At 41.0% G+C, this 12500-nt stretch overlaps 9 non-coding genes and 4 pseudogenes across 9 annotated transcripts; all 13 read left to right on the top strand.

The window, feature by feature from the left end:
• Positions 1-4808: 4808 nt before the first annotated feature.
• On the top strand, positions 4809-4927 carry LOC132961338 (5S ribosomal RNA). Its single transcript, XR_009667704.1, has one exon. It is a non-coding gene; the product is annotated as a 5S ribosomal RNA (ribosomal RNA).
• A 122-nt stretch (positions 4928-5049) lies between these two features.
• LOC132961330 (5S ribosomal RNA) lies at positions 5050-5168 on the top strand. Its single transcript, XR_009667696.1, has one exon. It is a non-coding gene; the product is annotated as a 5S ribosomal RNA (ribosomal RNA).
• A 122-nt stretch (positions 5169-5290) lies between these two features.
• LOC132960704 (5S ribosomal RNA) lies at positions 5291-5409 on the top strand (annotated as a pseudogene).
• A 122-nt stretch (positions 5410-5531) lies between these two features.
• Positions 5532-5650, top strand: LOC132961255 (5S ribosomal RNA). The gene has a single exon (XR_009667627.1). It is a non-coding gene; the product is annotated as a 5S ribosomal RNA (ribosomal RNA).
• A 122-nt stretch (positions 5651-5772) lies between these two features.
• LOC132961285 (5S ribosomal RNA) lies at positions 5773-5891 on the top strand. The gene has a single exon (XR_009667654.1). It is a non-coding gene; the product is annotated as a 5S ribosomal RNA (ribosomal RNA).
• A 122-nt stretch (positions 5892-6013) lies between these two features.
• Positions 6014-6132, top strand: LOC132961329 (5S ribosomal RNA). Its single transcript, XR_009667695.1, has one exon. It is a non-coding gene; the product is annotated as a 5S ribosomal RNA (ribosomal RNA).
• A 122-nt stretch (positions 6133-6254) lies between these two features.
• On the top strand, positions 6255-6373 carry LOC132961460 (5S ribosomal RNA). The gene has a single exon (XR_009667823.1). It is a non-coding gene; the product is annotated as a 5S ribosomal RNA (ribosomal RNA).
• Positions 6374-6496: 123 nt separating this feature from the next.
• On the top strand, positions 6497-6615 carry LOC132961199 (5S ribosomal RNA). The gene has a single exon (XR_009667574.1). It is a non-coding gene; the product is annotated as a 5S ribosomal RNA (ribosomal RNA).
• Positions 6616-6736: 121 nt separating this feature from the next.
• Positions 6737-6845, top strand: LOC132960959 (5S ribosomal RNA; annotated as a pseudogene).
• A 366-nt stretch (positions 6846-7211) lies between these two features.
• LOC132961379 (5S ribosomal RNA) lies at positions 7212-7330 on the top strand. Its single transcript, XR_009667743.1, has one exon. It is a non-coding gene; the product is annotated as a 5S ribosomal RNA (ribosomal RNA).
• A 122-nt stretch (positions 7331-7452) lies between these two features.
• Positions 7453-7561, top strand: LOC132961060 (5S ribosomal RNA; annotated as a pseudogene).
• A 365-nt stretch (positions 7562-7926) lies between these two features.
• Positions 7927-8035, top strand: LOC132961057 (5S ribosomal RNA; annotated as a pseudogene).
• Positions 8036-8158: 123 nt separating this feature from the next.
• On the top strand, positions 8159-8277 carry LOC132961384 (5S ribosomal RNA). Its single transcript, XR_009667748.1, has one exon. It is a non-coding gene; the product is annotated as a 5S ribosomal RNA (ribosomal RNA).
• Positions 8278-12500: the final 4223 nt, after the last annotated feature.

Below are 12500 nucleotides of genomic sequence, written 5' to 3'. Positions count from 1 at the left end.
AATCACGCTAAATAATACGGGTAAAAGCACCAGTCCCAATGAAACGGACAGCGAAATGGATGTGAGTGAACTGGCGAGTGCGCAAAAAAGACTAAGTCTTGGACAACGAAAAAAGTTGGTGAAAAAATTGAAATGTAAGGACAAATAATGACTGACAATAACCCCTGTAAATCCGTTTTTTTTGTTTTTATTTTTATGATAATGGCCTTTAATTTATTTTCGATAAACGTGAATGGACTAAGGAACAAAGAAAAAAGACATGCGATTCTCTCCTTGCAGAATGACGTTTTGTGCCTGCAGGAGACCAGGTGGGATGATTCCCTGGTGGAAGACATAAAAAAAGACTTTGTGGGCCATATTTTCTGCTCCAATGGCACGTCGAGGGCGAGAGGAGTGGCGGTTTTAGTCAAAACGGGTCGGGTAACAGGGGTAAATTTGGTTTATGGAGACAAAGAAGGAAGAATAATAGTAATAGACTGTGTGTATGAAACGAAAAATATAAGAATCATAAATATATATGCACCGAATGGAGAAAAAGAAAGGAAAACATTCTTCATTGCAATAAGCAAATGGTGGGAAAGGAATTGTATAATAATCGGTGACTTTAATGTGGCGATGACACCCACCGATGTGTCAAAAAATAATGTGTTTAAGGGGGATGTGAGCAGGGGGACACTTAAAGATATAATGATAACGAAACAATGCATTGATATTTGGAGATTGCTACATCCATGGGAGAGAGTGTTCTCCAGGAGACAAATTGTACTGAATAGATTAAAACAATCTAGAATAGATTATGCTTTGGTGACATGCGAGGTAGTGAGGTGGATTAAAGAAGTTGAATATAAAACTAATATGTGGAGCGATCACGCTGGAATAGAAATCACGTTTAGAAAAGAAACGAATGTACGTAAAGGAGGGATATGGTGCTTTAATGCAAGCTTGCTGGATGATGGAATGTTTGTGAAAAGTATGGAAAGATTGTTGAATGATGTGGGATATGAGTGGAATGAGAGTGAAGATATGAATGTGTGGTGGGATAGTGTAAAAGTCAGAATTAAAAAAAAGTGTATCAATTATAGTAAAGAGAAAAAGTGGAGAGAAAATAGAAAGGAAGAGAATTTGAGAAAACAACTAAGTGAGGAAATAGCATCGCTTGACAGTGTAGATAATGTAGATGTCGAAAAATACATACATTTAAAAGAACAGTTGGGAGTGATTGAACTTAAAAAGAGTAGGGGTGCAGCCATTAGGAGTAAAATACAATATATGTATGAGGGGGAGAGGAGTACAGCCTTTTTTTTAGGTCTGGAAAAACTAAAACAAAAAAGAACAGAAATAAACGAATTATTAAATGAAGCAGGTAAAAGTGTGACAGATAAAAAGGGAATTTTAGAAATAGTAAAGGGCTATTATGAAAGCCTGTTTTCGAGACAGGAGTGTGATAGCGTGAGTGTGAACAGAGCTTTGGGTGCCTTAAAGAAAAAACTAAGCGAGGACGATAAAATGTGGTGTGATTGTGAGTTTACAGAGGGAGAAATCAGAAGTGCTTTAGAGGGGTTAAACAAAAACAAAAGTCCTGGGAGCGATGGCCTAACTGCGGAATTCTACCAAGCTTTCAAAGAGCAGCTGGTGCCCTTGGTGAACAAATTGAGTAAATATATGGAAAAAGTGAAACATATACCAAAAAGTTTAGGGGAAGGGGTGGTTACTATTTTTTACAAAAACAAGGGGGACAATAAAAATCTGGACAACTACAGACCAATCAGCCTACTCAACACAGACTACAAAATCATAGCGAAAACAATAGCCAATAGAATCAGGGAGGTAATAGGAACAATCATAGAACAAACACAATCATACAGTATACCAAACAGAGACATAGCAGACTCAATCATTTCAATAAAACAGACGGTCAGGGATATGGAAGGGGAGGGGGGAATATGGCTAGGGATTGATTTAAATAAAGCTTTTGACAGAGTAGATCACGGGTTCATGGGGAAGGTGTTAGAGAAGTTTGGATTCGGGGAGAGAATGAGAGAATGGATAAATATGTTGTATACAGGAGCGGAAAGCAAGATAAAATGTAACGGGGAACTAACTGATTCTTTTAAAATATCAAGGTCAGTGAGACAAGGATGTCCGATGTCAGCGCTGTTGTACAGCTTGGTAGCAGAGCCGCTGGCAGCACTGATATCGGAAGACGTAAACATAAAAGGTATAGGTAAGGAAAACGTAAAAATAATACAGTATGCAGATGACGTGAATATAATGGTAAAAGGAGAGGAGGATATAGAATTGATATTAAAACATGTACAAACTTATGAAAGAGCATCTGGGGCAAAAGTAAATGAAAATAAGTCAGAAATTATGTTACTAGGTAAGGAATCCAATCTAGTTAATAAGTGGGGATTTAAAACGGTGTGTGAGAGAAGAAAAGTGTTGGGAGTGAATATGGGGAAAAATGAGAATGAATGTGATGATGTAACATGGAAAGAGGTGGTGGGTAAAATTAAAAAAACATTGAATTTGTGGAAAGCGAGGGGTCTATTGTTGAGAGGAAGGGTAGCCGTAACAAATGCTCTCGTGTTGTCCAAAGTGAATCATGCGCTGAGTACTTGTACGCTTCCGGACTGGGCCTTTAAGGAGATTTCAAAGACCATTAGGGACTTTATTTGGAAAAACAAAGCAGCGAGTATAGCTCACAAAACAATAATAGGGGCTAAAGATCAGGGGGGGCTAGCTTTGATTGATTTACTTACAAAAAAAGTAGCACTAAGAGTCAAATTGATAGGCAAATTTATGGACCAGAACCGGAACGTAGTTTGGAAAAACCACTTCAAACAATATCTGTGCAGTTTTGGACTCTACAACGAGGACAACCTGTACCAGATCAATAACCCGGATTCATTTAAACACTTGCCACGGTTTTTCCAGGAAGTACTCAGTGCGTGGTATCAGGTTTCATCCTGGACTGTACCAGAGTGCGGAACGAGAGGGTCAGTGCTACGACTGCCCTTCCTCTCGAGCCCGTATTTTAAAAATGGGGAGAGGGTAATTAAGTGTGAAGCTATGTCAAAAGCGGGATATATTAGAATAAGGGATTTACTGAACTGTGGGGGGGATTTTGATTTACAAATGGTGGTGAGGGGTTTAAAAAATAAAGGGTGTGTGTGCAGAAAGGATGTGATTGAGAGAGTGTTTGCAAATGTAAAATTGTCTTTGTCGAGCGAATGGGAAAAATTAATCAAAGAGAAGGAGGGAGTGATGCAGGACGATGTGGGGGGGATCTCCCTGTGCCTAGGGGAGAAGAAACACAACATTACAGATGTCACTACAAAAATTTGGTATAGGTGCGCAATCACACATAGAATACAGAAACCCACATCCGAAGTAAAATGGACAGACACATACCCGGACATAACAAGCAACATGATATGGAAGAACATTAACATTCCGCATACACCACATGCAATATTTGACCTAGATTTCAAACTGAGGCACAGGAGGATCTTCACCTGCATCGTCCTGCATCAGATCCATAAGGAGAGGTATGAAAGAAAGTGTTGTGTATGTGAAAGTACGGATGAGGATTTAATACATTTGTTTGTTACGTGTGGGGAATTGGTTTATTTTTGGGGAAAAATAAGAGAAATGTTGGGGAAATGCAGTAAGAATGAGTGTTGGAATGAAAGGGGGTGGGAATTGTCGGTGTTGTTGGGGGTGGGAACAAAACAAAAAAATCACAATGTAATGAATATAATTTTGGCTTTTGCAAGAAAAGCGGTTTTTAACAGAAGGAATTATGCACTGTATGAAAGTAAGAAAATGAATGTGTGGAGAATGTTTGTGAATGAATGGAAAGCACATCTTAAATTGTTGTACATAGCGAATGAGAGTGAGTTTGTGAGAATGTTTGTGGAAGGTGCGAATGTGTGTAGAGTAAATGAGGAGGGAATTATGTGGGATGTCTAAATTATTTTGTTTTTGTTTTTTTGGTACGAGGGCTTCTTTTTTGGTCATGGGGAAAATGGGTGATTTGATTTGGTGTTTTTTTTTTTTCTCAGTGGTTTTTTGAGAATACTGTGGGGTTTTTGTATGTTTTTGTGGTTTGTTTTCAGAGGGGTGTTTGCTTTGGGGGAGGGACTCAGAAGAGTTGTCATGAGTTGGGGGTATCAGGGGTGGTTTGAGTTTTTTTTTCTGATGCTATGTTTTTATTGTTTTTAGGGTGCCGTTTGCGTCAGAGGGGAGGTTTAATTTAGAGGGTGTATGTATTGTAATAGCATTTGTTGTAAATGATGTGAAAGAATTATAAATGTTTTTGTAATTTTGATAAAAAAAGATAAAAAAAAAAAAAAACACGCCCGATCTCGTCCGATCTCGGAAGCTAAGCAGGGTCGGGCCTGGTTAGTACTTGGATGGGAGACCGCCTGGGAATACCAGGTGCTGTAAGCTTTTTCATTTTTTTTGATCATATGTTTTTTTTTATCATATAGAGACATATTCACATGTCCAAAAATTCAGCCAGAATCAAGGGCATGACATCTTTAAAAGGCCCCTTTCTGCATACAATAATGCCTTACGTCCATACCACCCTGAACTCGTCCGATCTCAGAAGCAAAGCAGGGTAGGGCCTGGTTAGTACTTGGATGGGAGACCGCCTGGGAATACCAGAAGCTGTAAGCTTTTTCATTTTGTTTGATCATATGTTTTTTTTTATCATGTAGAGACATATTCACATGTCCAAAAATTCAGCCAGAATCAAGGGCATGACATCTTTAAAAGGCCCCTTTCTGCACACAATAATGGCTTACGGCCATACCACCCTGAACACGCCCGATCTCGTCCGATCTCGGAAGCTAAGCGGGGTCGGGCCTGGTTAGTACTTGGATGGGAGACCGCCTGGGAATACCAGGTGCTGTAAGCTTTTTCATTTTTTTTGATCATATGTTTTTTTTTATCATATAGAGACATATTCACATGTCCAAAAATTCAGCCAGAATCAAGGGCATGACATCTTTAAAAGGCCCCTGTCTGCACACAATAATGGCTTATGGCCATACCACCCTGAACACGCCTGATCTCGTCCGATCTCGGAAGCTAAGCAGGTTAGGGCCTGGTTAGTACTTGGATGGGAGACCGCCTGGGAATACCAGGTGCTGTAAGCTTTTTCATTTTTTTGATCATATGTTTTTTTTTTATCATATAGAGACATATTCACATGTCCAAAAATTCAGCCAGAATCAAGGGCATGACATCTTTAAAAGGCCCCTTTCTGCACACAATAACAGCTTACGGCCATACCACCCTTAACACGCCCGATCTCGTCCGATCTCGGAAACTAAGTAGGGTCGTGCCTGGTTAGTACTTGGATGGGAGACCGCCTGGGAATACCAGACGCTGTAAGCTTTTTCATTTTTTTGATCATATGTTTTTTTTTTATCATATAGAGACATATTCACATGTCCAAAAATTTAGCCAGAATCAAGGGCATGACATCTTTAAAAGGCCCCTTTCTGCACACAATAATGGCTTACGGCCATACCACCCTGAACACGCCCGATCTCGTCCGATCTCGGAAGCTATGCAGGGTCGGGCCTGGTTAGTACTTAGATGGGAGACCGCCTGGGAATACCAGGTGCTGTAAGCTTTTTCATTTTGTTTGATCATATGTTTTTTTTTATCATGTAGAGACATATTCACATGTCCAAAAATTCAGCCAGAATCAAGGGCATGACATCTTTAAAAGGCCCCTTTCTGCACACAATAATGGCTTACGGCCATACCACCCTGAACACGCCCGATCTCGTCCGATCTCGGAAGCTAAGCGGGGTCGGGCCTGGTTAGTACTTGGATGGGAGACCGCCTGGGAATACAAGGTGCTGTAAGCTTTTTCATTTTTTTTGATCATATGTTTTTTTTTATCATATAGAGACATATTCACATGTCCAAAAATTCAGCCAGAATCAAGGGCATGACATCTTTAAAAGGCCCCTGCCTGCACACAATAATGGCTTACAGCCATACCACCCTGAACACGCCTGATCTCGTCCGATCTCGGAAGCTAAGCAGGGTAGGGCCTGGTTAGTACCTGGATGGGAGACCGTCTGGGAATACCAGGTGCTGTGAGTTTTTTCATTTTTTTGATCATATGTTTTTTTTTTATCATAAAGAGACATATTCACATGTCCAAAAATTCAGCCAGAATCAAGGGCATGACATCTTTAAAAGGCCCCTTTCTGCACACAATAATGGCTTACGGCCATACCACCCTGAACACGCCTGATCTCGTCCGATCTCGGAGGCTAAGCGGGGTAGGGCCTGGTTAGTATTTGGATGGGAGACCGCCTGGGAATACCAGGTGCTGTAAGTTTTTTCATTTTTTTGATCATATGTTTTTTTTTTTATCATATAGAGACATATTCACATGTCCAAAAATTCAGCCAGAATCAAGGGCATGACATCTTTAAAAGGCCCCTTTCTGCATACAATAATGGCTTACGGCCATACCACCCTGAACACGCCCGATCTCGTCCAATCTCGGAAGCTAAGCAGGGTCGGGCCTGGTTAGTACTTGGATGGGAGACCGCCTGGGAATACCAGGTGCTGTAAGCTTTTTCATTTTTTTGATCATATGTTTTTTTTTATCATATAGAGACATATTCACATGTCAAAAAATTCAGCCAGAATCAAGGGCATGACATCTTTAAAAGGCCCCTTTCTGCATACAATAATGGCTTAAGGACATACCACCCTGAACTCGTCCGATCTCGGAAGCTAAGCAGGGTAGGGCCTGGTTAGTACTTGGATGGGAGACCGCCTGGGAATAACAGGTGCTGTAAGCTTTTTAATTTTTTTTGATCATATGATTTTTTTTTATCATATAGAGACATATTCACATGTCCAAAAATTCAACCAGAATCAAGGGCATGACATCTTTAAAAGGCCCCTTTCTGCACACAATAATGGCTTACAGTCAAACCACCCTGAACTCGTCCGTTTTCGTCCGATCTCGGAAACTAAGCAGGGTCGGGCCTCGTTAGTACTTGGATGGGAGACCGCCTGTGGAATACCAAATGCTGTAAGCTGTTTCATTTTTTTGATCATATGTTTTTTTTTTGATCATATAGAGACATATTCACATGTCCAAAAATTCAGCCAGAATCAAGGGCATGACATCTTTAAAAGGCCCCTTTCTGCATACAATAATGGCTTACGGCCATACCACCCTGAACAAGCCCGATCTCGTCCGATCTCGGAAGCTAAGTAGGGTCGGGCCTGGTTAGTACTTGGATGGGAGACCGCCTGTGAATACCAGGTGCTGTAAGCTTTTTCATTTTTTTTGATCATATGTTTTTTTTTATCATATAGAGACATATTCACATGTCCAAAAATTCAGCCAGAATCAAGGGCATAACATCTTTAAAAGGCCCCTTTCTGCATACAATAATGGCTTAAGGACATACCACCATGAACTCGTCCGATCTCGGAAGCTAAACAGGGTCGGGCCTGGTTAGTACTTGGATGGGAGACCGCCTGGGAATAACAGGTGCTGTAAGCTTTTAAATTTTTTTTGATCATATGATTTTTTTTTATCATATAGAGACATATTCACATGTCCAAAAATTCAACCAGAATCAAGGGCATGACATCTTTAAAAGGCCCCTTTCTGCACACAATAATGGCTTACAGTCAAACCACCCTGAACTCGTCCGTTTTCGTCCGATCTCGGAAACTAAGCAGGGTCGGGCCTCGTTAGTACTTGGATGGGAGACCGCCTGTGGAATACCAAATGCTGTAAGCTGTTTCATTTTTTTGATCATATGTTTTTTTTTTATCATATAGAGACATATTCACATGTCCAAAAATTCAGCCAGAATCAAGGGCATGACATCTTTAAAAGGCCCCTTTCTGCACACAATAATGGCTTACGGCCAAACCACCCTGAACTCGTCCAATCTTGGACGCTAAGCAGGGTCGGGCCTGGTTAGTACTTGGATGGGAGACCGCCTGGGAATAACAGACGCTGTAAGCTTTTTTTATTTTTTTGATCATATGTTTTTTTTTTATCATAGAGAGACATATTCACATGTCCAAAAATTCAGCCAGAATCAAGGGCATGACATCTTTAAAAGGCCCCTGTCTGCAGACAATAATGGCTTACGGCCATACCACCCTGAACACGCCCGATCTTGTTCGATCTCAGAAGCTAAGCAGGGTCGGGCCTGGTTAGTACTTGGATGGGAGACCGCCTGGGAATACCAGGTGCTGTAAGCTTTTTCATTTTTTTGATCATGTTTTTTTTTATCATATAGAGACATATTCACATGTCCAAAAATTCAGCCAGAATCAAGGGCATGACATCTTTAAAAGGCCCCTGTCTGCACACAATGATGGCTTACGGCCATACCACCCTGAACACGCCCCTTTTGCTGTCAGAGTTTGTGTGGTGCTGAAGGAGAGCTGACGTGTCAGTACTGAGCAGGACAGCTGGACTAATTTGTTTGTTTTTTGGATGCGCTTTGGATTTATTTAAATACCTCAGATTGTGAGTGAATGTCCCCCAGCAGTCACTGACTGTTAGGGGGATCGTTTTTCTTTTCACCTTTTTTCCTGTTTTTTTTCCACAATTTTGTGAAGAATTTTTGTTTTTTGTGAATGTTTGCTCGTATGTCGCGAGCAAACTCACACGGACGGATCACAAAGATGACAGGACCACGGACTGGAGAGATGGAAAAAGGAAAAGAGAACGGACAACAACGTGAACAAACAAACATGGCACTGAAACAAAGGAATGGATTAAACGACAACGAGAAGAACGACGGACAAAAAGGACGGATGAAAACGGCAAATGAAACAGGGAACGGAATGGATGACAGAGAGAGAGGAAGAGAGAGGAGCGGCGGGCTGATTGCTCCGCATGCAGAGAATGGGAGAGGTGGCGAGAGAGCAGAAAAAGAGGAAGCAAAAGTGTCTTTTGAGAGAAAACTAACACTAAACATTGAAATGGTGGGAGACAAAGTTCCTCTAAATCACGTCATGAGCAACATAAAAATGATCTGTGGGGGCCTGCTGGCGTGCAGAACCCTGGGACCTGAAAAACTGGAGGTGACGGTGAGCAACATTAAAGGAAAGGAAAGGCTGCTGGATGGATTTAAGATCGGAGAGACCAGAGTCGTGGCGAGAGAACTAAATAATGATGAGCTGGTGGTGTCTTTTTTAAACCTGCCAGCGTATATCACAGATGAAGAAATAGTTTGGAAGCTGACGGGATGGGGAGTGAAACCGACATCACCAATAAAACGCAGAATGTGGCCTGGAACAATGATAGCTGACGGAACGAGGTTTGTCCGGGTCAGATTTAATGACCAGGTACAGTCACTCCCTTACTCCACAAAGTTTAACACTGTGATGGGGAACGAATACTTTAGAGTAATACATGATAGACAACAAAAAGTGTGCAGGATGTGCATCCAGCCGGGACACATCCTGAGAGAGTGTCCAGAATTTATGTGCCACAACTGTGGGGTGCAGGGACACTTTGCGCGAGAGTGCAGCGCGAACAGCACAAAATGCACAAACTGTAAAAAAAGAGAAAATGAATGTGAGTGTGAGAACGGAGAGGAGAGCAAGAACGAGGTGGAGGAGGTGTACGAGGATGAAGACGAGGCGGAGGAGGTGTACGAGGAGGAGGCGGAGGAGAAGGAGGTGATCGGAGCAAGCAGGAAGGAGATCAGAGAAGACGAGAACAGTGACGGAGAAATGGAGCAGAGCAGAGAGAGCGGAGGAGAACGGGCGTCAGAGTGCGAGCTGGAGACGCCGGAGCTGGCTGGAGAGGGAGGACAGCAGAAGCAGCGAAAAACGAGCGAGAGAGGGAAAAAAGGAGACGGAAGGGACGTGGCAGAAGACCCGGGGGTAAGCATGAGCACAGAGGGGAGGGAGATGCCTGAGAGTGGTGTTGGACAGGCGGGAGGGAGAAAAATCACGCTAAATAATACGCGTAAAAGCACCAGTCCCAATGAAACGGGCAGCGAAATGGATGTGGGTGAACTGGCGAGTGCGCAAAAAAGACTAAGTCTTGGACAACGAAAAAAGTTGGTGAAAAAATTGAAATGTAAGGACAAATAATGACTGACAATAACCCCTGTAAATCCGTTTTTTTTGTTTTTATTTTTATGATAATGGCCTTTAATTTATTTTCGATTAACGTGAATGGACTAAGGAACAAAGAAAAAAGACATGCGATTCTTTCCTTGCAGAATGACGTTTTGTGCCTGCATGAGACCAGGTGGGATGATTCCCTGGTGGAAGACATAAAAAAAGACTTTGTGGGCCATATTTTCTGCTCCAATGGCACGTCGAGGGCGAGAGGAGTGGCGGTTTTAGTCAAAACGGGTCGGGTAACAGGGGTAAATTTGGTTTATGGAGACAAAGAAGGAAGAATAATAGTAATAGACTGTGTGTATGAAACGAAAAATATAAGAATCATAAATATATATGCACCGAATGGAGAAAAAGAAAGGAAAACATTCTTCATTGCAATAAGCAAATGGTGGGAAAGGAATTGTATAATAATCGGTGACTTTAATGTGGCGATGACACCCACCGATGTGTCAAAAAATAATGTGTTTAAGGGGGATGTGAGCAGGGGGACACTTAAAGATATAATGATAACGAAACAATGCATTGATATTTGGAGATTGCTACATCCATGGGAGAGGGTGTTCTCCAGGAGACAAATTGTACTAAATAGATTAAAACAATCTAGAATAGATTATGCTTTGGTGACATGCGAGGTAGTGAGGTGGATTAAAGAAGTTGAATATAAAACTAATATGTGGAGCGATCACGCTGGAATAGAAATCACGTTTAGAAAAGAAACGAATGTACGTAAAGGAGGGATATGGTGCTTTAATGCAAGCTTGCTGGATGATGGAATGTTTGTGAAAGTATGGAAAGATTGTTGAATGATGTGGGATATGAGTGGAATGAGAGTGAAGATATGAATGTGTGGTGGGATAGTGTAAAAGTCAGAATTTAAAAAAAGTGTATCAATTATAGTAAAGAGAAAAAGTGGAGAGAAAATAGAAAGGAAGAGAATTTGAGAAAACAACTAAGTGAGGAAATAGCATCGCTTGACAGTGTAGATAATGTAGGTGTCGAAAAATACATACATTTAAAAGAACAGTTGGGAGTGATTGAACTTAAAAAGAGTAGGGGTGCAGCCATTAGGAGTAAAATACAATATATGTATGAGGGGGAGAGGAGTACAGCCTTTTTTTTAGGTCTGGAAAAACAAAAACAAAAAAGAACAGAAATAAATGAATTATTAAATGAAGCAGGTAAAAGTGTGACAGATAAAAAGGGAATTTTAGAAATAGTAAAGGGCTATTATGAAAGCCTGTTTTCGAGACAGGAGTGTGATAGCGTGAGTGTGAACAGAGCTTTGGTTGCCTTAAAGAAAAAACTAAGCGAGGACGATAAAATGTGGTGTGATTGTGAGTTTACAGAGGGAGAAATCAGAAGTGCTTTAGAGGGGTTAAACAAAAACAAAAGTCCTGGGAGCGATGGCCTAACTGCGGAATTCTACCAAGCTTTCAAAGAGCAGCTGGTGCCCTTGGTGAACAAATTGAGTAAATATATGGAAAAAGTGAAACATATACCAAAAAGTTTAGGGGAAGGGGTGGTTACTATTTTTTACAAAAACAAGGGGGACAATAAAAATCTGGACAACTACAGACCAATCAGCCTACTCAACACAGACTACAAAATCATAGCGAAAACAATAGCCAATAGAATCAGGGAGGTAATAGGAACAATCATAGAACAAACACAATCATACAGTATACCAAACAGAGACATAGCAGACTCAATCATTTCAATAAAACAGACGGTCAGGGATATGGAAGGGGAGGGGGGAATATGGCTAGGGATTGATTTAAATAAAGCTTTTGACAGAGTAGATCACGGGTTCATGGGGAAGGTGTTAGAGAAGTTTGGATTCGGAGAGAGAATGAGAGAATGGATAAATATGTTGTATACAGGAGCGGAAAGCAAGATAAAATGTAACGGGGAACTAACTGATTCTTTTAAAATATCAAGGTCAGTGAGACAAGGATGTCCGATGTCAGCGCTGTTGTACAGCTTGGTACCAGAGCCGCTGGCAGCACTGATATCGGAAGACGTAAACATAAAAGGTATAGGTAAGGAAAACGTAAAAATAATACAGTATGCAGATGACGTGAATATAATGGTAAAAGGAGAGGAGGATATAGAATTAATATTAAAACATGTACAAACTTATGAAAGAGCATCTGGGGCTAAAGTAAATGAAAATAAGTCAGAAATTATGTTACTAGGTAAGGAATCCAATCTAGTTAATAAGTGGGGATTTAAAACGGTGTGTGAGAGAAGAAAAGTGTTGGGAGTGAATATGGGGAAAAATGAGAATGAATGTGATGATATAACATGGAAAGAGGTGGTGGGTAAAATTAAAAAAA

Source organism: Labrus mixtus, unplaced genomic scaffold (genome assembly GCF_963584025.1).
Source record: "Labrus mixtus unplaced genomic scaffold, fLabMix1.1 SCAFFOLD_30, whole genome shotgun sequence".
In the NCBI taxonomy this organism is placed as follows: Eukaryota; Metazoa; Chordata; class Actinopteri; order Labriformes; family Labridae; genus Labrus; species Labrus mixtus.
The sequence above is the reverse complement of the archived record's forward strand: the minus strand, read 5'-3'. Positions and strand labels throughout refer to the sequence as shown.